This window comes from Prionailurus bengalensis, chromosome A3 (assembly GCF_016509475.1).
Source record: "Prionailurus bengalensis isolate Pbe53 chromosome A3, Fcat_Pben_1.1_paternal_pri, whole genome shotgun sequence".
Classification (NCBI taxonomy): Eukaryota; Metazoa; Chordata; class Mammalia; order Carnivora; family Felidae; genus Prionailurus; species Prionailurus bengalensis.
In genome coordinates this window covers 22,983,320-23,009,566 of record NC_057354.1, presented here as the reverse complement: position 1 = coordinate 23,009,566, position 26,247 = coordinate 22,983,320, and the positions used below count along the sequence as shown (strand labels likewise).

The following is a 26,247-nucleotide window of genomic DNA, read 5'->3' as shown; positions in this document are numbered from 1 at the left end:
CCACATGGTTTGCCTCTGCCACCCTTTCCGGCTCCCCTCCCGGCTTCTCCGTGACCCAGATTTGACCCACCTCGCCTCCCACATCCGCGGGACTCTGGCTTCTGAAAGCCTGGGGTTCAGGGGCCTTTCCGCAGACACTCCTCTCATTCAGGATCAGCTCCAGGTTCCAGCAATGCTCGCCAAGGCCGCGTGGAACCAGCAGGCGCGGATGCAACCGCCTGAGTTGGAACCCGGTTCCTCCGCCCTGGTTGTGCTGCCTGAGGATGAGCACGGCCCACTCGGGGGATCGTCTTTACTATGGCCTGTGGACCCTCCGCTGCCCCTCCTCTGACACACTTCCCCTCCTCACTCCTTCTGCTCCAGCCACGCAGGGGCCCCCCGATGAAGCCCCTCACCCAATGCATACTGGCACACTCACAACTCACACTGTCACACACATTGACATGCTCTCACACTCTGACACGCACACTGACACACACTCAGCCACATACACTGACACACTCCACACACTCACACAATCTCCCCCACTCCCTCTGCTGCAGCCACACAGGACCCCTTGGCTAAGGTGCCCACCCAATACACACTGACACACTCACACTGTCACTCTGACACGCTGACACACTCCACTTGCTCGGACACACTCGGACACACACACACCAACGTGCTTGCTCCAACATACTTACACTTGGACACATGTTTTCACACTCTGACACGCTCAGAAACTCTCACACCAGCTGCACCCTCACTTTTGCACCTGCTGTTCCTCTACCTGGAGCGTCCTTTCCTCACGTATCCCCAGGGCTCCCCCCTTACTTCTGCCCAAATACTGCCTTTCCAGAAAGCCTTTCCTGACCACTCATCACCCATCTTTTCACGTGCTCTAATCTGCTTCCAAGAAGGTATTGCTGCCTGAGGTTACATCATATACATCTGTCTGTTGTCTGTCTCCCCCCAGAATGTAAGCTCTATGGGGGCAGGAACTTAGTCTTTGCTGCTATATCCAGAGCCTCGATTGTCTGGCACATAGTGGGTACTTAGCAAATGTCTTATAGTGGGTACTTAGCAAATGCCTCGATTGCCTGGCACATAGTGGGTACTTAGCAAAAGTGAGCAAAAACTCACTTATTAAGTGAGTGTACCTAACACACCCAGCCCAGAGCCTGGCCCTCAGGGGTTGGTAATGTGGCTCAGTTCCTGCCACCATCCTTAACCCTGTGGCACAGCAGGAGCTCAGCACCTGCGCACATCTTATCGCTTGGGACCCTCACAATAAGTTCCATGCGATAGGCGCAAGTAGTATTATTCCCACTTTCTGGAGGAGAGTATGAGGCTTTGGAGGTGCCAGGCGTCCCCGAGACTGGGCGGGCCGATAGGGTTAGAGACCAGGCCTGCCCAGTCCCAGCCTTCCAGCCCAGCGTTTGCCACCAGTGCCATGGCCACCACCTGCAAACACGGTAGTCATGGAAGCCCCATTCAAATTGTACGGCAGCGGACACTCCGGTCTACTGTGCCAAGGAGAGAGGCCAGGCGACAGAGGCTGGAGGCCCAAGTTCCAGTCCCAGGTAGACCTGCTCCTTGCTGGGTGAGCCTGGGCTGACGTCTGCCCTCAGCAACCTGGGAATGCAGTGAGTGCGGTCACTCAGCCATCTCAAGACCTCTTCCAGGTGTAACATTCCCAAGTCTAAGAGAATGACCAGAGAGCATGGGGCCAGGGATCTCCCAGCCCTAGGCCCCTCTCCCAGCACACACACACACACACACACACACACACCAGAACCCTATCCCACGAGGGATAGGGATGAGGAGGTTTGACCTCCTTCTGTGATAATCCCAGGGGCCTGTTGAGGACTTGGCATCCCAGAGGCAGCCTTCATCATCCTCAGTTTCTTCATCTGTAAAACAGGGATCCTAAAAGTGCTGCCATCCCAGAGCTGTTGTATTCAAATGATTCAGAGGAAGGAGGATGTGGCCTTTGCGAGCTGGGCCCTTTGAGGAAAAACTCACCAGCAATGACACCCCCTGTAATAGGAAATTGACCTTTGCCCTAGAGAGGAATTGCCAGAAAGAAAAATCCTGGGGCTCTAGAGGTACTGAGGAATAACCCATATTTATTCCCATATTTCAGGCAAGTAAACTGAGGCTTGGACTTGGGATGTGATTTCTCTAAAGTGGAATGGAGCAGGTTATGAAAACATCAGTGGTGAGGAGAGTCCCTAAGGGAAGGGTGACAGACACACCTGACCTTTCCCTAGGGCTTCCCTGCTCTCCTTCACCTTGAGGCTCAAGTTCTGTGCGTACGGGATTGCTTAAGAGCTTGTTAGAAAATGTAGGTTCTGGGGTTTCATCCTATTTAGACTCAGGTGGGCCCAAGAGATCTGATACAGGTGGTCTGGGCACCCAACCCGAGAAACACCAACACAGAAAATGCAATAGCAAGAAACCAAAACTCTGTACCCACAGCATTCAACTGACAATACAACCCTCCAGCACCCTGAGCCCTGGGCCAGTCTATTTTGGGGACCCAGGGACACCCCCGTGCAATGCCATCAGAGAGGCAGATGTAGAAGTCGGCAAGCATTCCACCCCGGATTTATTCTGGTGTTCTTTTTCTAATTTCTTTTTGTGTGTGCGTGTGTGTTATTTATTTTTGAGAGAGAGAGAGAGAGAGAGAGAGAGAGAGAGACAGCGTGAGTGGGGGAGGGGCAGAGAGAGAGGGAGACAGAATCTGAAGCAGGTTCCAGGCTCTGAACTGTCAGCACAGAGCCCAATACGGGGCTCAAATTCATGAACTGTGAGATCATGGCCTGAGCCAAAGTCAGACGCTTAACTGACTTGAGCCACCCAGGCACCCCTTTCTCTAATTTCTTAAGTCGTGTACTTATCATACTATTTTTTAGTTTAGTTTTCTAATATAAGTACTTAAGGTTATATCTGTCTCTCTAGGTACAAATGTTGGTATATTATATTTTCATTATCATTCAGTTCTAAATATTTTCTTATTTCCCTTTTGGTTTCTTCCTCAGCCCATGAGTTATTTAGAAGTATGTATTTTTAAATTTTCAAACATATGGATGACTTCAGCTATCTTTTGTTATTGCTTTGTGGTTTTAACAAATGTACATGTGTGGGGCGCCTGGGTGGCTCAGTCGGTTGAGCGTCTGACTTTGGCTCAGGTTATGATCTCGTGATTCATGAGTTTGAGCCCCACATCAGGCTGTGTGCTGACAGCTCGGAGCCTGGAGCCCGTTTCAGATTCTGCTTCTCCTTCTCTCTTGCCTCTCCCCTGCTAGGGTCTGTCTCTTTTTCTCTCCCAAAAATAAACATTAAAAAAAAATGTACATATGATGAGGGTGCCTGGGTGGCTCAGTTAAGTGTCTGACTCTTGATTTTGGTTCAGGTCATGATCTCGTGGTTTGCGAGTTCAAGTCCCACATTGGGCTCTGTGCTGACAGCACGGAGCCTGCTTGCGATTCTCTCTCTCCCTCCATCTCTCTGCCCCTCCCCTGCTCACATACTGTCGCTCTCAAAATAAATAAATAAAAAATTTCAAACGTACATATGATACTATTTCTTTTTTATTTGTTGAGACTAATGGGCTGTCTAACATGACCTAACACATGATCGGTTTTTATAAATGTTGCATACGTGTTTGAAAAGAACATATATTTTCTAATTATTGGAGTCCGGATTTTCTATGTATCCCTAACGGTCAGCGTTAATTCTGGTGTGAGCCAAGAGGGAACTCCAGGCCCAGCCTGTTTGTCTCAGGGAAGGCTTCCTGGAGGAGGTGCTGTTTAAAGATATAAGTGGTAGCCTTGTAGGCAATGCAGAAAGAGCATTCCACTGAGAGGGAATGGGCAAAGATGTGCAGGGAGGGAGTAATTGGCAGAAAGAAATGGACTCACTGAGAGAACTTGCTAGGAATCCAGGGAAGGTAAGATGAATCTTGTTGAGGTGGCAGGGTCAGGGAGTGATGTTTGTTGGAGTATATATTGATCCTAGGCTGGTGGGATGAGACCAATTTCAACTAACATAGCCATACAAGGGCAAGTCAGGTGGTGGGAACTGTCAGGTTAATAATTCTGATTCCAGCTAATATCTGTTGAGCTCTTAAATGTTTGCCCTGTGCTACATGGATCGACTCAACAGCCCCGTGAGATAGATACCATTATCATTTCCATTTTACAGATGAGAAAACAGAAGCCAGAGAGGTTATACAGCTCAGGTCACACAGCTCCAAGTGGTGGAGCCAAGATTTGAAGCCAGCCATATGCAGTCCAACTCTAGCTCTCATGCTCTGAGCCACTACACTGCTCTTTCCTAGGTATGTTAGAAGGTTGTTGGGGAATGACATGTGTCTGGGCTTGGATTACCTGAAACAGGATGGGACTGAAAAGCACAGGCTCGACAAGATGAGGGTTTTATTCTCAGGAGAACTGGGTTCCATTGCTAACTACTTCCCAACTCTCTGACCTTGGGCAAGACACTTCTGCTCAAAGAGGCTTGGCTTCCTTGTCTGTGCAATGGGCCTGACACCCCCTCCTCTGCCTGCCTCACAGAGCCATGTAGGGATCAAATAAGATCGTGCACGCTTTGCAGTCTCTGAAGTGTTCTGCATACGTGTGTCATTGCTATCAGGGAGGGCTCAGAATGTCAGGCCAAGGGAGCAGGGCTGCCTTCTGTCAGCAGTGGGGAGCCCTGGGTGGGCTTGGAGCTGGGGAGGGACAGGGAATCCTGAGCCTGAAGCTGAAAATAACCTTGCAGATCCTTCATTCAGCTCTGTCAGATTCAATAAATATTTGTAAGAGTTGAATGAGTTTTGATGCTGAGCCAAGTTTCAGCTTATGAGTCAATTCCAGAGGGTTGCATAGAATGCCAGTTTGAGGATTCCAGACTTCATCCATTCCTCCATTCAATGAGGAAGTGAGCTTTCGATTAGCCATGTCTGCCACAGGTACAGGAAACAGCACTGGCGGCAAGCTCTTTATCTGCCGTTCAGGCTCTAGTCCAGAGGCTCTCATAGAGACAGCGCTGCCCCCTCAGTTTGTTACCACAGGGGTTGGGCAGGCACTACTAGCATTTAGAGGACAGAGGACTGGGGCTCTGGCCAGCCCCTCACAATGCAGAATTGTCCCACCTGCATCCCACACGACTCTCAAATGTCCCGCTGGCTATTCCAGGAGGCCAAACAAAACAAAACAAAACAAAACAAAATGTTTCAAATTCCCTGAGCCTGTCCCCTCACTGTATTTCATTTACATGCATAAAGTATTTTCTGTGCTCTTTCAATATCTCCAGGAATGTAAAACTATTACGTATGCCAAGGGAAAGATACACTTTGCCGGTTTGTTCAGAACTTTACCAAGAATTGGTCACCATTTTAGAAAAATCACACCCCCTCCAGCTCGTGGTGCCTGCAGGATTTGAGTAGCTGATTCAACAGCACATCTTTCTCTGTCTGCATTCAGAACTGTCACCGATTCTGCGTGTAGGTGCCAGCATCTGATTCCTTCGTGATGGTGGAGTAGTGTCCCAGCATTCGTGATTTATGATGTGCTAGCTCATAAATTCCTTTCCTTTCACCTCTCTTTTATATTTCAGTTAGGGCATTGTAGTTTTTAAATTATGTGTGAGATAGCTCATGTGATCTATGAATGTCATTTCAGGATAGTAAAGGGGGACGTTACCAAGCATTTGCTATAAAAATGAGACTTGGGGTCTGATATGTTTGGATGGGGCTGAGCACTACTTCTGTAGCCCAACGCCCTCCATTCAGGGGAAACTGAGGTCCAGGGAGGGGAGAGGCTTGCCCTTGTTCCTATGGCAAGTGGGAGGCAGAACTGGAAGCTTCTACCTGAGGATATGTCTCACTTTGGAGTTGAGGGAACATGGAGGCAAGAGACCAGCAAAGTGCCTGGGGCAGAGGAATGGTGGGGACAGGAGGGGTTGGCTGCAGCAAAGGGGGTCAAAAAGATGGTGCAGAGGGGCGTGGTGATTTGGAGGCTAGGCAGGTGTGTGTCATAGGGCACTAGGTGGGGGGTGGGGGACTGCTGTTAGATCTTCTTGAGGAATTCCTTCCTTTGTCTGAAGAGCTGGCCATCTCTGGCTGGGAACCTCCGATGAAATCAGGCCACCCCACAGAGAGGTGAGACACAGCTCCTTCTGCCACCTGCCCCGAGAGCAACCAGAGACCCAAACTGGGCCCAGCCAATCAGGCAGCGTCAAGCCAAATCAGTTCCCGCGCCGTCCTGGGTGGCAGAGGCTTCCGTTCCCTGGGAAAATGATGTGTCTGTTCCAAGAAACCAAATATCCTACAATGAATCCAATTAGATTTCATAGGCACATGAAAACGCGATCCATCTCAAATGTCCTCTGCAAACCTCCAGCCACAGATAAATATTTTATTCCGTTCCAAGCAGTGCCAGGCAGAATATCAAGCAGGATCCAGCCGTCTCCCTGGTGGGTCCAGACAATCCTGGCCAAGGAGGGGTTTCTGAGCAGAGAGACTGTGCTGCTTTAGCCCTCGTGTGACCTCGAACAGGTCACTTTTCCTTCTTGACAATTTCATGGCCTCACTTGCAAAATGGGTTTGCGACAACCCCCATCCTGGGCGTCTCCTTCCCCCACAGTGATGAGCAAGGTGCTGGGCACACCGGAAGCTACTGTTCATTCATCTGACAAATAGCCACTGACGCAGCTGTGAACAAGACAAGCCAATCCCCACCCTGGCAGGGCTGGTGATCTGGGAGGAAGGGGCAGAAATCAACTCATAAGCAAAAGACCACTTTTGCCAGAGATGAGTTTTGCAAAGGATGCAGTCTGCTGTGTTGGAGAAAAACAGGAGGTACCTGGCTTTTATTTTTTTAATTTTTTAATGTTTATTTATTTTTGAGAGAGTGAGAGACAGAGTGCGAACTGGGGAGGGGCAGAGAGAGAGAGAGACACAGAATCCAAAGCAGGCTCCAGGCTCTGAACTGCCAGGACAGAGCCCAACATTGGGCTCAAATTCACACTGTGAGACCTGAGGTGAAGTCAGACTCTTAACCAACTGAGCCACCCAAGTGCCTCCGTACCTGTTTTTCTTTTTAAAAAAAAATTTTTTTTAACGTTTATTTATTTTTGAGACAGAGAGAGACACAGCATGAGTGGGGGAGGGGCAGAGAGAGAGGGAGACACAGAATCGGAAACAGGCTCCAGGCTCTGAGCCATCAGCCCAGAGCCTGACGCGGGGCTCGAACTCACGAACCGCGAGATCGTGACCTGGCTGAAGTCGGAGCTTAACCGACTGCGCCACCCAGGCGCCCCCGTACCTGTTTTTCTGAAGCATCAGGGCAGACCTCCCAGAAGCCTAGGTCTGAATTGGGAAAAGTATTCCCAACAGAGGCTCAGAAAGTGAAAAGTCTCAAAGGTAGGACAGTACTTGGGGAGTTTGAGGATCAGGAAAACCAGTGTGGCTGGAGCTCAGTGAGCAACGGGTGGAGAGGTGTGGAGGAAGCTGGAGACGGTGGCAGGCCTGAGCAGGTTGTCGGGTTCACGATACATTTGTGTTCAACAGACGAACTGTGAAACTGTTCACAACTGCAAATGAGCGGGGCCAGGAAGACAACACGTCACCCCAGTGGGAAAGTACCAAGTCCAGGTTCCCTGCTGGAGCTCTGCTGATGAGAACAGGCTGGCAGAAAGGAACTGCCCCTCCTCTAGGATATCTCTTGACCCAGGTGCTGTCACTTGGTGTTCAAATCTTAGCTCCACCACCTACCAGCTGGGCAGGTCAGTTCATTTCTCTGGGCCGTGTCCTCATGAGGCATAACCTGGCTTCCCCTGCAGGACTGTTAAATGAGCTAGTGTATGTCACATGTCTGGTGGATTACATGCACCAAGTGAATGAAATGGTTGCTGTTACTGTGCTGTCACCATTATTACATTAACCCATTTACTCCTCCCAGTGACCCTCTGTTACTACCCATATGTTATACTGGCTCAGAGAGGAGAAGCAATTTACTCAAGGTCACACACATGAAGGAACCGGGATTCAAACCTGGGTCTGCCAGATTCTGTAGGAGGTATTACTTCCTCTTGGCCACTCGGGTGTGTGGTAATCTGGACCATGGCTTGAAGAGAGAGCAGAGTCGGTAGGAACCTTGGAGCCTCATCCTCTGAGAAAGGAGTCCAGAGAGTGGGGTGGCTGTGCTCAGGGCTATACAGCTGGCAAGGAAGAGGCCAGAGGGGAGTCAGTCCCTATATGGCCAGCCCAGGGCAGAGGGGGTTTGTATATTCTGTAATCCCAGGAGGCAAAGCTGCAGCCAAGGAGGAAAACCCAGAGAGGCTGATAGTCTGAACTCTTCAGTGATGGAGAAGATGGGTTTGTTAAGCAGTGAGCTGCCCACCTCTGGAAGCATGCAAGCCAAAGTTAACGTGTTTCCAAAGCAGATTTGTGTTGGTTATCTATTGCTACATAACAAAGTACCCCAAAATGTAGTAGCCTAAAACAACAATAAACATTTATCATCACATGGTTTCTGTGGGTCAGAAAATGTGGGAACAGCGTAGCTGGGTGGTTGTGGCTCAGGGATCCCTCATGAGGTTGCAGTCATGATTCTGCTAAGGCCTCAGTCATCTGAAGGCTCAACTGGGGCTGGAGGATTTGCAGTTCACCCACAGGGCTGTTGATAGGAGACGTCAGCTCCTTGCCACATGGTCCACTCTATGGGGCTGCTTGAGGACCTTTCCAATATGGCAGCTGGCTTCCCTCAGAGCAAGAGATCCAAGAGAGCAAAATGGAAATGGCAGTGTCTTTTATAACCCAGCTCTGGAAGTCACATACTGTCATTTCCACAATGTCCTATTGATTACTCAGGTCAGCTCTAGTCAGTATGGGAGGGGACTAGCTTGGTGGGTATCAGTACCAAGAGATGAAACTCTTTGAGGGCCAGCTGGGAGGCTGGCTATGACAAGATTGGACTATAAAACCTAAATGGTCCTGTTCAAGCATCATATGGCCCCTCCAAGCCTCAGTTTTCCTGCATGTATAATGGGGGTTGGATTTGGTGATCCAAACTGTAGGAGTGCCTACAGGTCTGTGTAGAGTGAGCCCAGGGTCAGTAGTCCCAAGCAGTGAAGTCAGGAGCCGGGCGTGCAAGAGGGGACAGTGAGGCCCGTGGTCACCCCAGAGTCCTCAAGGGGCACCAAGGTAGGCTGCAAGATGTTCCCCCAGAAGGCACCATCTCTAGGCACCAGGCCACCTCTGATGTGGCAAAGGCAGTGTCTCGGGGCTGGTGGGCTGCAATTGCTGTATCCCTGCGCTTCTGAAAAGATGGATTCTGTTTCATCCATCTCCCCTTCCAGAGAGATTTTTCTGAAAGCTTCTATAGAGAGACTGTGTGAGGGGGTGGAGTGGAGTAAGGGGAGCAGAGGGATGGGCATGCAGAGATGGCGTTTTTGTGTGTTATGTTGGTCTCCCCCACAACACAGCTCTGCTGGTGAGCACTGGCCTGGCTTATGGGAGGTGTTTACAAATATTTGTTGAAGGAAAGAATGAATGAAGCAAACACGAAAATGAGTAAGCTGCCATCTCCACTTGTGGGGAGCTCCCAGTCCAGTGGGGACACTGACAGCTCATTCCAACACAGCGAGAGAGGTGCTCTAGCAGGCTTTGCAAGGCATAGGGGCTCCCTGGAGGAAGGGACAGCCGTCAGAGTCACAGGCCAGAGGGGTAGTCGCAGGTCAGGAAGCGCCTCTGAAGCAGGTGGTGTGTGAGCCAGGCATTGTTCCAGACTCAGGGAGGAGAAGGGCATTCAAGGCAGAGGGAATGGCACCAACAATGGCCTAGAGGGAGTGCAGCCTGGGAAGAGCAAACACTGGTGTGGGGTGGAGATCCTGCCCCAGAAGTGGGTGGGGGGGTGCGCAGGATTGCAAAGAGCTCTGACAGTTGGGGGAGCAAGGCAGCCAAGGTAGGCTCTTTAGTAAAGGAGGAGGTTATTGGAGTCAAGAATGTTAGAGTGGTTTAAGAGCATGGACTCTGGACTTAGAAAGGCCTGGGTTCAAATCCCAGCTCTGGCATTGGGGCAATTTGCTCATCGTGGGCGCCTTAGTCTCCTCATGTGTGAAGTGGATGTGTCGATGGTAGTTAACTACGTCATGGGGCTGCCGGAGGTTGAAATGAGTTAATGTTTGTGCTTAAAGTGCTTGGAACAGAGTCTGACACATAGTGAGGCTGCGTGAGTGTTAGTTATTGTAAGTATTGTATACACATGCGAGGGAGGCATGGACCATTTCTGGAAGACCACAGGAGAAATTCCCGTGGTGGGGGCCTAGGTGGGAGGGAGACTTGCTATTTTTTTTAACACATTCTGGGCATGTGCTATTTTAATAATGATGGTGGATGGGCCAGGGAGGCTGCGGGGGGACTGGGGACTCGTTGGATCAGAGCTGATGGGGGTCCACTCGTGCAGAGAATATGGGGTGGGAGGCAAGGACTGGATTAGGGTGTCCTTAGGACTGCCTGGTGACCTGTCAAGTGTGGGAGAGAGGGAGAGGGTGGAGTGAGGGCACCCCAAAGTTGGCAAACCTATACTGGGACATCAAGACTCAAACGGGACCCAGAAACTGTGCCAGGCTGGTCCCTGGGAGAAGGGCTCAAGGGAGGAACAGCTTGTGGAGCCCAGGGATGCTTCCTTGAAGGTGCTGAGGCAATGACCAAAGCAAATTATTGACATCCACGGGGAGGCTGGGGCCACTGGCTCAGACTGTGAAGTTCCTGAAGGTTGCTGTTAGGAGCTGGGGCCACACAGTGGGGTGCTCTACCCTTTGTCCCTCCATTCAGCCCCTCGCCTTGGCAAAGGGTTGGGTGGAGGTTAAGTGTTCACCCTTGAAGTCACACCAGATGATTCACCTCTACTCTACAAGGCACAGATGTTCTGCTTGTCTTGGTCTCAGGACTGGGAAGGGGTGACAGGGCACCTGTTGGGGGGAACTGGGGGATAGCCCTCATTGACTCTCCTCTTTAAAGTGGGGAGCATGGCTCATAGAATGATGTTTGGATATCATGGATGGTTCTTGACCTTGAACAAGCTTTGAAATTACCACGTACTGTGCCTGACCCCGTTTCCCATCCCTAAGAGAGAGGGTAACAGGACTAGGTCCCTTTTACCTAGGGCAATCAGCTAGCAGACCCTGGAATCCCAAACTGTGTGAACTGTAAGAGACCTTGAAGACTTCCTATTCCAGCCAACCCCACATTGTGCAGATGGGGAAACTGAGGCTCAGAGGCAGCAGGGGTCAGCCTGAGCTCATATTGTAGGTTAGGGGCCCAGCCAGGCTCTGTGCTCCAGTTTGGGCCGGTGGGGGGGGGTGGTCAGGTAGGGTGCGCGTGTGACAGTGGAAAGCCTGTAGGAATCTGATAGACCTGCGTTCGAATCCTAGTCCCGCTACTTACCAGACAAGTCCCTCACCTCTGAGCCTCAGTTTCCTCATCTTTCATTCAGAATGACTGATAACTCAGACTCAGAGGTGTGGGAGCGTCAATGATACCACGTCTTAAAGGGGCTAGTGCAATAGGCCCTCAGTGAGTGGTGTTCCCTTTCAAATGGTCCTAAATGGTTGTTCACATCTTCCTGCATTCTTTCATTCATTCATTTGTGTGTTCGTTTGTTTGTTCACCAGCCTGCTGTGTAAGCACCTGCAGTATACCAGGCTCTGTGAGGTGTATCAGACTCAGGAGCATCTTTGCCCTCAAGATGCTCACAGGAGAAAGGATTCCAGATTTGCTGGAGGGGTGACTAATTCACTATGTGTCCCCCGAGGGTCAGAGAAATACAGAGGAGATGGTGCTCGGGCTGGGCTGCTGGGATGAGCAGGAGTCCCTAGGCAACCAAGGAGAGAGGCCATTTCACACAGAGGGAACGGCATGTGCAAAGTCATAGGCACCTGAAGCTGTTGTATTCGGGGAGCCCCAGAGGGCCCTGTGTGTGTGGCTTCCAGGTGGGAAGCTGCTGGGGTGGAAGTGGGGTGAGGCAGGGGTCTGAGCACTGACAGTCTAGGGATCAGGTTGGGGGGGGGGGTTGGGGTTTTCCTGAAGACCCAGAGACAGAGATTTCAGAGAGATCTTTTGGAAGGTGATCCCAGGAAGGCCTTGTTAGGGAGGGGGGAAGGGAAGGAAAGGGAACGGGTAAAGGATTATTTAGGCAGGTACTTCTGTGCACAACTGGGGACCCTGGGAGACAGAGTGGAATGCAACTCAGGGTTACCAGCACCCAAGGGGGAAGGAGGCCAGGTATTTATGCACCAGCTCCCCATCCGTCAAGGGTTGAGGGCTACTTTTAGGGGCATCAGCTCCCCCATATTTCCTGTTTGCCTTGTGCATAGGCTGAGCTCTCCTTTGGACAGAGTCACAGGTGCTTGTGGGAGGTGGCCTTGCAGATAGAGGTGAGTGCCCAGGGGATATGGGCAGTACCCCCACAGCCTCTGCTACAGGCTTCATCCTTCCCTTGTCTTTTGGGGAAAAGGGACCAGCCAGCACCAGGGAGCTGTGTGCTGCTTGCACAGCCCAGGCTCACCTCTCCGCTGGCATCCAGTGACCTCGGGCCAGCTCACACCTGCTCAGAAGCCTTTGATGACTCCTACCTGCAGTTTATTATTTTTAATAGATTTTTAGAATAGATAATATATCCACGTGGATCAAAATTCTGAAGACTAAATGCAATGTAGTTTCATGGATTGGATCCTGAAACAGAGAAAGGATGTTAATGGAATTGGTGAACTCCAAATAGAGTCTGGAGTTTAGTTAATGGTAACGTACCAACATTAATTTCTTAGTTATAACAAATGTACCATTGTTACATAAAATGTTAACATTAGGTGAAACTGGGTGAAGGTTACATGGGGAACATTCTGTACTCTTTGCAACCTGGAATAATCCAAAATTATTTGAAAATAAAAGGCTTATGTTTTTGATTCTAAAAAAAAAACATAGTAAAGAGTTCCTCTCCCACCCTTTCTTCCATCCACCCTGTTTCTGGTGTTCTGGGTGCTCTTCCACAGATAAGCAGATTGGTACCAGACAGACAATTGGTACATTCCATGGCAGATGCTGTGGAGGCCCACTCCTACCACCTCCCCTCACTGTCTGGTTGGTGCTGACTGCTTGCTTCTGGAAACACCTGTAGCTCTCCAGCTGAGGGCTTTCTTTCAGTCCACATGGGGAGGGTGAAGTGCCAGGGAGTTAGTGCCCCCAGGGCAGCCCTCAGAGGTGCAGAAGGAGGAGAGGAATACACACACCCCAGCTCCGTTGGCCCTCAGCAGGGAAACTGAGCTGCGTGTTCTCCTGTCAAACAGGGTTCCTGGGGGGGGGGGGGGGATGGAGCTCACTTGCCTATAGTTTAGGAATGCACCCTTTATTGCCTTGTTTAGCTTCCTGCTCCCTCCCCGTGCTTCCTAGAATCACCTCCCAAAAAGACTCAAATCCTTGGCTACTGGTCTGCTTCTGAGAGAGCCCAAACTGAGACAGATACCATAACCCTGCTCTGCCCCCTGCTGTTTTTACTTAGCAGTGTATTTTGGAGAGCTTTTCATGTCAGTACTTAGAGCAACCTTATCTTTTTTTTATAGCTGCATAGTATTCCATAGTGTACTGGATCATAATTTGCTTATCCAGTCTCCTCCTGGACATTTGGGTTGTTTTCAGACTTTTGCTAGTACAAACTATTTTTCTTCCAAGATTTCAAAATATCTTCTTTCAGGAAGAACTCTTTGCACCCCCATTTCCCACGGGCATAAGGCAAGGCTACTGGATAATTTTTGGAAGTGGGATTGCTGGTGCTAGTGGCCTCAGAGGCCCTGCTCTATTTCGATGGCAGGTGGCCTACAGTTTAAATCTAGAGTCCCTGGGGTCCACCAAAGCCCTCCATGATCTGAACCCCGACATCTGCTTCTCCCTCCCTCTCAAAGCCCACCCTTGCCACATGAACAACGTGATATTTTTTCCAGCACTGCCCCAGCTCTCACCTCTGACCTTGATTTGTCGATGCCTTCCTCTTTTATGAAATGTTCTTCCCTATACCTTTATCTGTTGAACCTGTCTTCAGAGAGCTTGCTAAAATGCCACCTCCTCTAGGGAGCCTTCCTGGTGCTCCAGCAAGTATTGATCCTTCCTTTCACTGGGTTGCTCACCCTGTCTTTGGCATTTCCTGGAATTTATTTTTATGTGTTTTCTAATTGCTATGTGTATTTCTGCCTCCTGCACTTGGCCGCCTGATCTTTAAGGGCTGGAACCATCTGAGTCACAAAGCAGGCCCATAAATGTTGGAGGAATTGAATTAAATGTGCTGGTGGCATTCTGACCATTTTGTTCTGCTGTTTGCCAACACAACCTTCCAGGATGGTCCCTCAGTGAGGGCCAGAATGAAACAGGCCAGGGCAGGTGTCCTCCAGAGCCTGCCTGCCCCACATTCAGAGTTGTGAGGCTAGAGAGTATGGTAGTGTGTCCCCTGGACAACCTTCCCCTAATAGTTCTCTCCTAGGAAGGTGGTGGTGAGCAGGCAGTTAGAGGTTGTGTCCCCTGACCGCAGCCCAGGGTTCTGGGAGTTGGTGACAGATGGGACGTTGTTACCTGAAAGCTAAGAAGTAGCTCAGGGAGGTGACTGGAGGCACAGACTCTGGAGCCAAACTGCCTGGGTTCAAATCCTGCCTGTGTGACCTTGAGCAAGTCACTTCCTTCAGTGCCTCAACTCTCCCTCTATAAAATGGGGCCAATGGGAGGATGCACTTCACAGGGCTGATTTGAGGATTCAACAAGACAATTAATAGAAAGTGCTAACGTATACATAGGAAGCACTGGACAAATAAGCTTCAGAAAGGTCTTAAAAGGCTTTTGGGAATTCATGTAACAACCACAGCTCCTCTTTATAGAGCACTCACAGAAATTTTACTAGGTGCTCTACAGACTCCTGCTGAATCTTATAAATATCCTACAAGTTAACTATCTTAATTTTTTTAGTTGTGGTAGGAAACACACATTTGAACCAAATTGACCATTCTAACCACTTAAAAATGTACAATTCGGTGGCATTAAATACATCCACAATGTTGTCAGCTGTCACCAATGTCTCTTTCTAGAACTCTTTTATCACCCCCAACAATGATCTAGTACCTACTTAAGTCATTCCTCACTCCCCCTCCTCCTAGCCCCCAGCAACCACTAACCCACTTTCTGTCCTATTATTTTACCTATTCTGGACATTTCCTATAAAGGAACCATACAGTGGCTGTACCATGCATCAGCACCTCATTCTTTTTTATGGCTGACTAATAATCCATTGTATAGCAAGTGACTTAGCTCATCCATTCTTCTCAGGTGAAGAAACTGAAGCTAAGAGAAGCCTACTAACCTGCACGAGGTCACATGCCTGGGAAGGGGTGGAGCTGGATTCCAGCCCAAGTCAGATGAAATCCAACACCTGCTCACTTCCTCCCTTAGCACTTCCTGGTGGACAAACACCCTTCCATTCAACTAGTCCCATTTATCCCCTCACAGGGACCCCACACAGTTGGGATAATCATGTCCACTTTCCAAATGAGAAATCCAAGGAAGGGAAGGTGACCCGCCTGGGACCACACAGTGAGTCAGCCAGGGTCTCAGCCCCCATGAGCACAACAACAAATATTGCTTTGAATGGCAGCCAAACACCCTAGGTTATTCCAATGTGCAGCTAGGACTGAGGAATCCCTGCCTTGGGGAGCCATGAACATGTAAATTACAGGGCTTTCTTGGTGAGGGCTCCCAGTTTCTATAGGGAACATAGAGATTTGAGGCTCACTTTATTGCAGTCTGTTAGTAAACCATTTACTAAGGTTTGTGTTAGGGAGGTGGCTAGGTGGGGAGTGCTTAGGCTGCGTCTCATGATATACCTAGCAGACCAGAGCTCTCAAAACAGGATAGAGTCACTGTATGGGTAACTGACTCTTCAGCACTACTGGATAGTCAAGGCAAAGCTTCTCTACTGCGCCACCACAACAGTTGTTATTGTTACGGGCTAACAGCTAGTTAATAAAGCTAAAGTACTGACCAAAAAAAAAAAAAAAATGAATGGCAGCCAAGGGGATTATTGAGGTCCTTCGAGATCTTACTAGAATGGGAAAGGGAGAAGATGGATGAGCCTCGCCTCTGTCCCCTTCCCAGCCCTATAGTCATCCAGCGTGACCTGGGGAGCTATGCATGGGGCTGATGGGCAACTCGCTCTGAGGCTGTGGCCAGCTGTCCCCCACAATCATCCCAGGGCAGTATTTTTCTTTTTTTTCATCAGCAAAAACTCATTCCTGTTGACCAGCATCTCTGCCAAACGTGGCCTGACTACTGATTCTCCAGCCTGAGCAGTGGGGTGCTAGGGCACCGCAAGCACAGAGTCAGGAGACCTGAGCCCCTTGCAGCCTCCACCTGCTGTGTGACCTTGGGTGAGTCCCAGGCCCTGCTGGAGCCTAGCCAGCAAAGTGCAGCATGAGAAGCATGGAAAAGATACTACAAGTTTGGTGCTGAACATTCCACAATTCATAGGCTTGAGAGAGGCTCTTTGGGGACTGCAGAGTGTAAGACCCCATTGCTATCCCCTCCAGTCCCATGTAAGCATCACGGGCAACACCATGTGCAGCGATCAAGTTCTAGGCCAGTACTGTCCCATAGTACTATCTGTGCCGATGGAAATGGTCTGTATTGCACTCTGCATATGGTAGCCACTGGCCAGATGTGGCCATTGAGCAGTGGAAATGTGGCTAGTGGCACTGAGAAACTAAATTTAGTTTTCACTTACTTGTATTTAGGCCGTTTTTTTAAATGTTTATTTATTTTGAGAGAGAGAGAGAGAAAGAGAGAGCAGGGGAGGGGCACAGAGAGAGGGAGATACAAAATCCGAAGCAGGCTCCAGGCTCTGAGCTGTCAGCACAGAGCCCAACACAGGGCTTGAACCCACAAACTGTGAGCTCATGACCTGAGCTGAATTTAGACGCTTAACAGACTGAGCTACCCAAGCGCCCCTAAGTTTAATCAAATAGCTAGAGCAGGTTTAGACGGTTAGGCTCTGGGGACATGAGGAAATGTGAGGGCCACTTAGAAAGTGCCCACAGCCCAGAACACACTCACCCCTTATTTGTTTGACACCTCCAGAGAACACTGGCCTAGGAGTCCAGAAGCCTGGCTTCAGATCCCAGTTGCAGCCAACATGCTGTGTGATCCAGGCCAAGCTCCATCCCCTCTCTGAACTTCCAAGTGGCTGAACAGGGATGGAGCCCAGCCCTATTGCCCATGGTGGGTCCTTTTGATAAGGATAGCAACAGAGAATACTTGTAGAATACTCACTGTGTGACAGGTACTGTGCGAAGCCATCTGTCTATATTAACTCATTTATCTCAGCTGACAGCCTCTGGAGGACACTGGGCTCAGGGAAGTTCAGTAACTGGCTCAGGCACACACAGCACCAGGATTCAGACTTGAGGAGGCTTGTTCCAGAGGCCATATTCATAGCTTCCATACTGCACTGCCTGGGGGTGGGGGGAGGTCTGTCCTCAGCCCTTCTTGGGGCCATTGCAGAGAGTGACTGGAACAAGGCATTGAGGCCCGGAATGTCTGGTGGTGGCCCCCGGATGAGGTCTGGAGGTAGAGGGGAGGGAGGCAGTTGTGATCATCACCCTCTCATCTCCCCCAGTTTTTTCCCACCTAGGTGAGGGCAGGGTGACTCTGATTCCTATGGATTGAGATTGAGGCAGTCTTGGCTTGGAAATCCAGAGAAGAATCTCAGACCAGACCTCATTTACTCCATCTCAGCAACAGACCCATGTTCCTTCTTGCATGGGTAAGCATATAATTCGTCATCTAAATCATGACATTTTTGAGAATGAAACAGGGCACTAGCCATCAGGGACTGCAGAGCAACAGGCAGAACCTGGGCAAGCCAGGATGTATGTCATCGTCTTCATGCATGAACATTTATGAGTGTCAGCTCTGTGCAGGGTCCTGATTCTGGTACAGAGACAGTTGGGGCCATCTGTGAGTCCTTAGGGTGGTAGCTCCCATCAGAGGGGAACTCAGAGAAGGCCTTAACCCACCCCCATCTGCAAGATCAAGGAAGACTTCTTGGAGGAAGGGATATCTCTTCTGAGCTTCAAAGGTATTAAGCAGAGGAAGAGGCTAGGGACAGAGCATTTTTCAAGAAGGTTCTGGGAACAGAAACACAAACACCAGACCAGCCCATTTGGGCCCCAGACATAGAGAAGAAGCAAGAAAGGGGTATGGGGCAGCCTGACAGTCAACAACCTTCTCTTCCATTGGGCAGCTCCAGTTCTCTCCAGTGCCTCTGCCTCTGAGGCTCTGACTACCCCATTCATTTAGCAGCTGCTGTGGTGCGCCTCCTTGGTGATGGCTCTGTCCTTAGTACCAGCGATAGCATGGAAAATGAAACAGACCTGGTCTCCCCGCCCTTCCCGTCAATCTCAGAGCCCACAGACCATGAAGAGATGGATATTAATCAAGTGCACAAGGAACCAAGCAGAATAAGTAGAGATCCTGAGAAGTGCCTTGAAGGAAATCAAGAAGGGGGTCAAGAGAGAAAGTAGGGTGGGATGGGGGAACCATCTTAGACACAAGAGTCAGGGAAAGAGCCCTTGGAGGTGATGTTTGAGCGGAAACTCAAATCAACAGAAGCAGCCAGATATGTGAAGAGTTGAAAGGAAAAAATGTTCAGGCAGAGGGAACAGCATGTGTAAAAACCCTGTGGCAGGAAAGAGCTGGGGATGCTGGAGAAATAATAAATGAGGAGGCCAAGGGTGGCTGAGTCAGTAGGAGGAGGCTGGAGTTTTGCCTGAGGGCAAGGGGAGACCTTGAAGGAGTTTAAGGGAACTGGGTAAAGTGATTCTATGGGTTTTTGACTCTGGTTCTGCCCCTATCGTCCCTTTGTTCTGTGGGTCTAGGCCTGTGTCCTTCTGTTTTTTCCATATCTACCACACAAAGATGAGCACTGGGGGCGGGGCTGGGGCAAGGTTGGTCTGTGACCTCTGGAGCCTCAGCTGAGCCTAGGCAGGTTTAAATGGGGTGTGGTGTCAGAGAGGCCTGGAAGCAGCGTGTCACCACAGAACCCCTCAGCCCCAAATCTGTGCCCCTCGGAGTTCACCGTCAGGATGGGCAGCACAGGAATTCAGCTTCAAGCAGAGGAGGAAGCCCTTGCTCTGAGGACAGTGGGGACAATGTCGGCCACATGTCCTGAGCAGCTGGAGCCATTGCCTGCTCTCTTATTGACCAACAACCAGTTGATTGAATGTTACGCTTTTCAAACAGTTACTATGGACACAGACTTAGGCTGGGAGCAATTCGGACCCTGAATTCATCAGCATAACGGAGCTGTCATAGATGAAAAGGATCCTGGAACCTCAGCCTTGTGGGCAAAGCCATGGAATGTGGCCTCAAGAGTCAGATTGATTCATACCAGGGCCCACCCTCCCCCCTTCAGCTGAGGGGCCTAGGGCAGTTGACTTTAGCCATTTGAGGTGCTTTTTCTCGTGGGCTTATTACTTATTTCTGCATTAAAAATTATACCAACACTTGCCAGTGGCTTAAAACAATAAATGTGTATTATCTCACACAGTTTCTAAGAGTCGGGGACCCAGGAGCAGCCTCAGTGGGTGGTTCTGGCCCAGCGACAATCGTGAGGTTCCAGTCAAGTTGTTGGCCTGGGCTGTTCTCATCCCGGGTCCTAACTGGGGGCTTAGGATTTGCTTCCAAGATGGCTTGTCACACGGCTCTGCAGTTAGTGCTGGCTGTCGGCAGGCCTCAGTTTCTCCTCATGTGGACCTCTCCTTAGGGCTGCTTAGTGTCCTTACAACGTGGTGGCTGGCTTCCCCCAAGGCTGGTGATCCAAGAGAGTAAGGCAGTGTCCATTCTGACCTACCTCAGAAGTCATACTCGGTCATTTTCACAATATCCTACTGGTTATCTAGTCAACCCTGACTCGTCTTGCGGCAGGGGAGTGGCAAGGGGTGCATACACAGGAACATGACTTCCAGGAGATGGGGATCACTGGGGTGCATTTGGAGCCTGACTACCAGAGCGTACTGCTCATCCCCACCAGGAGAGCTGCAGTGAGGATTAAATGAGTTCACATATGGGAAGCACCTAGTATACAGTAAGCACTCAATAAATGATCGCTATGATTAGCTGGAGCTGAAGACTCGCCATCCTGGAGCTGCCTCACTGTCTTCATCATTTCTAGGCATATCTCAAGACCTTCTGCCAGTCTTTGATTTAGCAAAAGCTGCATAAGCCTCTCCTGTGTCCAGACCCCATGCTGGGTGCTAGTGACACAACAGTGACAAAGACCCTGTCCCTGCTGTTCCAAACTCTGTCACACCTAAATCTGGGCGATGCAGCAGAGGGCTGGCAGGTGAGGTGCTGCTCCTGATGGAGGTCAGGGCTGGCCTCTCTGCAGAGGTAGCCTGTGCACTGAGACTTGATGAAGCAAAGGACTAGTCATGTGGTGTTAAGGGGGACAGAGCATTTCTGACACACAGGCAGGGCAAGAGCCCCAAGATGGGAGTTAATGACCTGTGTTCAAGGAACAGGATGGAGGCCCGAGGGAGTAGGGCAGGAAATGAGGTTGGAAAAGCAAGAAGAAACAAGATGAGTAAGAAGATTGGCTTTTAGTCTAAGGGCCATGGGAGTCTTGTTGTCTGGGTGAGAGACGATGGGGGCCTGACCCTAGGCAGGGCTGCGAGGGTGGCATTCTGGAATATCTTAAAGGTGGAGTGTTTTGAAGGGTTTGCTGTTTGATGGGGTATAGGGGTAGGAGAAAGTGGAGTCAAGGATGATCCTGAGGTTTCTGACTTGAGTGAGCAGGAGGATGGTGTTGTCATGAGCAGAATTGGGGTAGACTGTAGGAGGAACAGGTTGGGGTGGGTGGGAGATCAGGCATTCGATTTTGGACCTGTCAGACATCCAGGGCAAGATGTCAGGGAGGCAGAGATAGGTGTCTGGTGTTTGAGAGAGACTGGCGGAAGAAGTAAATTTAGGAGTTGTCAGATATAGGTGGTGTTTAAAGCCATGAGTCTGGATGAGATCAGCAAGAGAGAGAGGGTAGAGAGAAGCAAAGAGCACCCAGTTCCTCTAGCACTCAGAGGTCAGAGGAGGAGAAGCCAGCAAGAGATAGTGCAGGTGTGGCAAGGAATGGAGGAGGAGAATGGGAGGGGCACCCAGAGATGAAGTCACAGTGTAACACAGCCTACCTCCACCTCCATCCCTGCCCCAGGCAATACCAAGGCCCTGGAGGCTCCATAGAACCATTCTTCCTTCTCCTTCCACACTTCCCTTCATGCCTACGGCAGTGGCTATGTCCTCCGTGGACTGCTGTGAACATCCCCAGAATGTTCTGCCATTCCACCCACATCATTTCCAGCCTTTCATCACTTGGCTCACCCTCCCGTGCCCTGCTCTAGTTCTCTATCTCTTAACCACAGGGTTCAGCATTGAAGAGAACTATCCCCTCCCTTCATTTCGACTACCGATCTCTGTTAACTCAATCTTAGACAAAACCACCCTTGCTGGTACCACCAAATACAGAAGATATAAGTAGGAAATAGTAAGAGATTTGGGCTGGTTAAGGGGAGCTCTGTCAAGGGGGGAAGTGGGCTTGTTAATGTGGGGGTTTGGGGTTACATCAGCAAGGGTCTTGACTGCCTCGCCAAGGAATTTGAACTGAGGAGAGAAGAGGATCCACAGAAGGTCCTAGATTAGGGAAATGATGCAATCAGGTAAGTTTTGCTTCAGGAAGAGTCATGCTGGGTTCCGTTCCTGGCCTTGTCCCTAATTAAGCTCACAGGCCAACTCAGGCTCCAGAATGAGCTGGGGTAGGGCAGGGAGCCCCCACTGTGTGCAGATGAGGGTAGTGACAGCAGACACGGTTGCACCACAGAGCAGGGAGTGTTCCCAGGGAGGCAGCAGCTCCGCTGGTTCCTTCATGTTTCCGTGAGGGCAATGAGGCTTATATTAATGAGAGATAATTATGGGCACCCGGATGGGCCTAAGTATAGCTCAGAGACAAAGGCAGCGTGAGGCAGCCAGCTGCTTCCCCTGCAAGGCCGAGGCCTGCCTATTTTAAGACCTCCCCAAGGTGAGGCTCCTGCCACCCCTGGGCGTTGGGTGGCTGATAGGCTGGTACCCAGTGTCCCAGGAACTCTGACCAAAAGTGTTCAAAGGGAATCAGCATGACCAGATGCCCACATAACCCTCACTCAAACCCCCGCTGCCTAGAGGTGGAAACTGAGGCCCGGAGTGACCAGTCCAAGGTTGCAGCAAGAGTAGAGCCAGGATGTGAATGCAGGTACAGGTGCCTGCACTTGCCATGATGCTATGTAGCGTCTCTATACTGGAAGCATTGGCCTGTCCCCAGGAAGTGCAATGAGGTGAGGAGGGGAGTATGACTGATGTTTATTGAGCCCTAAGTGCCAGATGCTTCCCATATGATATCACAATTAATCCTCATGCTATTCTTGAAAAGTAAGGATCCTCTTCCCCATGTTATTGAAGAGAAAACCGAGGCCTAGGGGGAGTGATTAAATTGCCGAATGTCCCTCGGTGAGGAGGGAAAGCAGTAGAACCCAGTTACGTCCTGTCTTAGGGTCAGGTTCCCCAGGAAACTGACTCTGAGGTGAGAAGTACAGGATTGGGCAGAGGGAGGAGTTGAATGGAGATGTAGTTACAACAAAGGCCTCTGCTGATCCCTGTGGGCAGCTCTGGAGCTGGGGTGGCCCTTCAGGGTTGTTCTGAATTGGGCAAGAGGGTCAAGCTTTGGTGCCTGCACATCAACCAGTTACTGGCTGCTGGCTGCTCCGAGAAGGAGTGTAACCTTGGGTAAGGCATATCCCTTTAGCTGAGAGCAAGTCCTAGTAGGTACCAGGTGCCCCGTGTGAACTGTAAGCAGCCAGTGCTCTTGGCAGCTGGAGATGTAAGTGCCTCAATCGTGGGCGGCCATCATAGTTTCCACTACGTGTCCATCTCCAGATTGTTTCTCGTTCCTCTGTCCCCCAGATGAGTAGAACCAGTCCTTGCCCACAAGGAGGTTGTGGGAACATGGACTCATTGTGGAACTGACAGGCCAGGGGATGCTGGGGGGAAGGGAGGGCATCAGTGCTAATGAGCAAGGAAAGGGTGAGTGGCTAGCCTAGGGAAAGTTGAAAAATACTACCTATTTAAAACCTGTAGGGAGGGGCACCTGGGTGGCTTAGTTGGTTAAACGTCCCACTCTTGATTTCCACTCAGGTCATGATCTCATGGTTTGTGAGTTCGAGTCCTGCCTCAAGCTCTGTGCTGACAGCATGGAGCCTGCTTGGGATTCTCTCTCTACCCCTCCCCTGCACCTGCACACATACACACACACACTCTCTCTCTCTCTCTCTCTCTCTCTCTCTCTGCTCTTACTCAAAATAAATAAATATTTAAAAACACACACACAAAAACTTAAACCTGTAGGGACAGAACGGGAGTAGACAGTTGCAAATCATATATCTGATAAGGGTTTAATATCCAGAATATATAAAGAACTCCTACAACTCAACCACAAAAGTGACAAATCATCCAATTTTAAAATGAGCGAAAGTCTTAAATAGACATTTCTCCAAAGAAGATATGCAAATTGCCAATAAACACATGAAAAAATGCTCAACATCATTAGTCATCAGGGAAATGCAAATCAAGACCACAACGAGATACCAATTCGTACCTACTAAGATGTGTATAATTTAAAAAAAAAAAAAGCAAAATAACTGTTGGTGAGGAGGTAGAGAAATTGGAACCCATACATTACTGTTAGGAATGTAAAATGGTGGGGCCACTGTGGGAAACAGTTTGGGATTTCCTCAAAAAGTTAAACAGAATTAAAAAAAATGTTTTTAAAGGTGGGGGGTGTCTGGGTGGCTCAGCTGCCAGGGGCCAGGAGAAGGACGGAGCAGGGACTGCTCATTGGGGACTGGATTTTCTTTTGGGTTATGAAAATATTTTGGAACTATATGGAGGTAGTGGTTACACAGCACTGTGAATGTACTGAATGTCACTGAGTTATACACTTTAAAATGACTAATATTATGTTATGTGATTTTCACCTCAGTTTTTTTCAAAAAGAGGAGAAAAAAAAAACCTGTGGGGAAATAAAATCTGTGAGATGCAGCCAAATAGGTACTCAGGGGGAAATGTCTAGCCTTTCCAATGGCACATTTATTAGAATATAAAAGATCATAAAATCAGTGAATTAAGTTTCCAACTAAAAAATGTGGACAAGACATTAGACGAGAGTATCTTGGACCCCAGCTTTAATAGGGGGAGATGGAGGAGATTTCTTCCTGGAGGTGCATTTGAAGTTCTAGAACTATACTGTCCAATACGGTAGCCACTTGCCACATGTGGTATTTAAATTTAAGTTAATTAAAATTAAAAACTCAGCTCCTCAGTTGCACTAGCTCCATTTCAAGTGCTCTATAGCCATGTGGCTTAGTGGCCACCATTTTGGACAGGACAGATCCAGGGGACAATGTATCATAAATTAGCAAGCAAGGAACATGTGAGAGTTTCCAAGAGCAATGAGAACTATGAAGAAAATCCAGGAAGGCAATGACATTGGTTGGCATGGGGAGCAGGGGACAGGGACGAAGCTGGAGAAACTGGCAGAAACTAGACCATGCTGGGCCTTTGCGACCTCCACTCTGCTGAGGCACCTCCTCATGCTGTCCCACCCTCCTCACACTCTGTTTCTCAGCTGGCAATCTTGGCCTCTTCCACTGCAGACCAGGAGGGTCAGGGGGCTGGGGCCTGGGTTGAGTCAAGAAATCCAGATAACAGGCCTGGAGTGGCCTTGCTGTGAGAACTTAAGTTGTCCCTTCCCCAGGCTGACACTCTTTAGCACCAGTAAGCCACGTGGCTGGAGCTGAGGGTTAGAGGTCTCCAGAGACTATCTCTCCAACGGCCTTGAATGCCAAGCTCAGGAGTCAAGCATTTGTCCCAAGAGCCAAGAGGAGCCACTGAAGAGGAAGAACACTATTGCTTTGACATTTTAGCAATATCATTCCAGCCGCAGTTTGGAACGTAAATAGTAGGAGTTTTAGAGTGGACACAGAGAGACCAGGGAGAAAGCTGTACAGACTTCCAGGTGAGGGGTGGGAGTGACATAGGCAGAGGATACAGAGAGGAGATGGCATCAGGGTACATAACTGAGGCAGAATCACTGTGACTCAGTGATTATCATAGCTGGGGTTTCCCAGAAGCATGCCCAAGACAAAGATTCAAGTGCAAGTACTTCATTTGGAAACAGGCAGCACAGCGTGGAAGGGAAGAGGTAAGTCAGGGAAGGGGAGGTAGCCAATGAAGAGAGTGACCACTGAAAGCAACTGGAGCTCAGTGCCACTGGGCAGCTCCAGGAGTCAGTGTAGAGCCCATTCCTCTGTTGTCCCACCTGAGGGGTAGAGGAGCTGGGGTATTTATACACCAGCTCTCCAACAGTCACTGGTTGAGAGTTGTAGCTAGATTAGGGGAGGGGAGGTTGTTAAGACTGTGGCAATTCCTGCCAGCCACATGTGGGCAGAACAGGCTCCAGCTGCTAGAGAAAGCTCCCCTGCTTCCCACAGGGATGCAGATGTTGATGGTTGGGAGTCAGTCTGTTGGGCACCACAGTGATGAGTCCATGGGAGATATGGGCAAGCACCCACAGCCACTGCTATAGTGATCAGTTGGATGGGAGGCCAGTATCTGTCAGGCTCTTTGTTGAAAGATACAGAAACCCAACTCAGACTAAGCAAAAAGTCTCTTGACTCTCGTATCTGAGACTTAAGCAAGATTTTTTGACAAAAGACTCCAGGCTGATATCTGACAAGCACAGAAGCCCTCTTTCTGAAGAGTAAGACACCTCTTCCTGAAGAATCCAGCCATAATCCCAGGACCAGCTCTCACTGGCTAGCAAAGATCCCGTTTCCATCTCTGAGCCAATTAGTACTCAAGGATGAAGGGCTGATAGGCTAGACCTGGGTCATGTGTCCACTCCTGGGGTTCTGGGATAGGGCAGGCTCCACCTAGACTGTAGGAGGTGAGACAGGGGTGGAATCATTTTCGGGCACAGCAGAGATTGTTACTAGGGGAAGGACATAGAAAGAAGAGGGAAGAATTTAAGGAGATGCCCAGGTGTGTGTCATGAGCCCCCACTGGGTTATGTCAAAGCATTTTACTGATGTGGGGAC

General features: G+C 49.8%; 1 protein-coding gene across 7 annotated transcripts in view; it reads left to right on the top strand.

Annotated features, from left to right (window-relative positions):
• The window catches only part of DLGAP4 (DLG associated protein 4), a 200,682-nt gene that overhangs the window by 83,956 nt on the left and 90,479 nt on the right, over nucleotides 1-26,247 (top strand). The window contains exon 3 of one of the 7 annotated variants that reach the window (XM_043602446.1): nucleotides 16,299-16,446. The exons of the other annotated variants lie outside the window; for them this stretch is intronic. The gene's annotated coding sequence lies outside the window, so the exon portion shown is untranslated. The remainder of the gene's footprint in view (nucleotides 1-16,298; nucleotides 16,447-26,247) is intronic. 7 annotated transcript variants of the gene reach the window in all.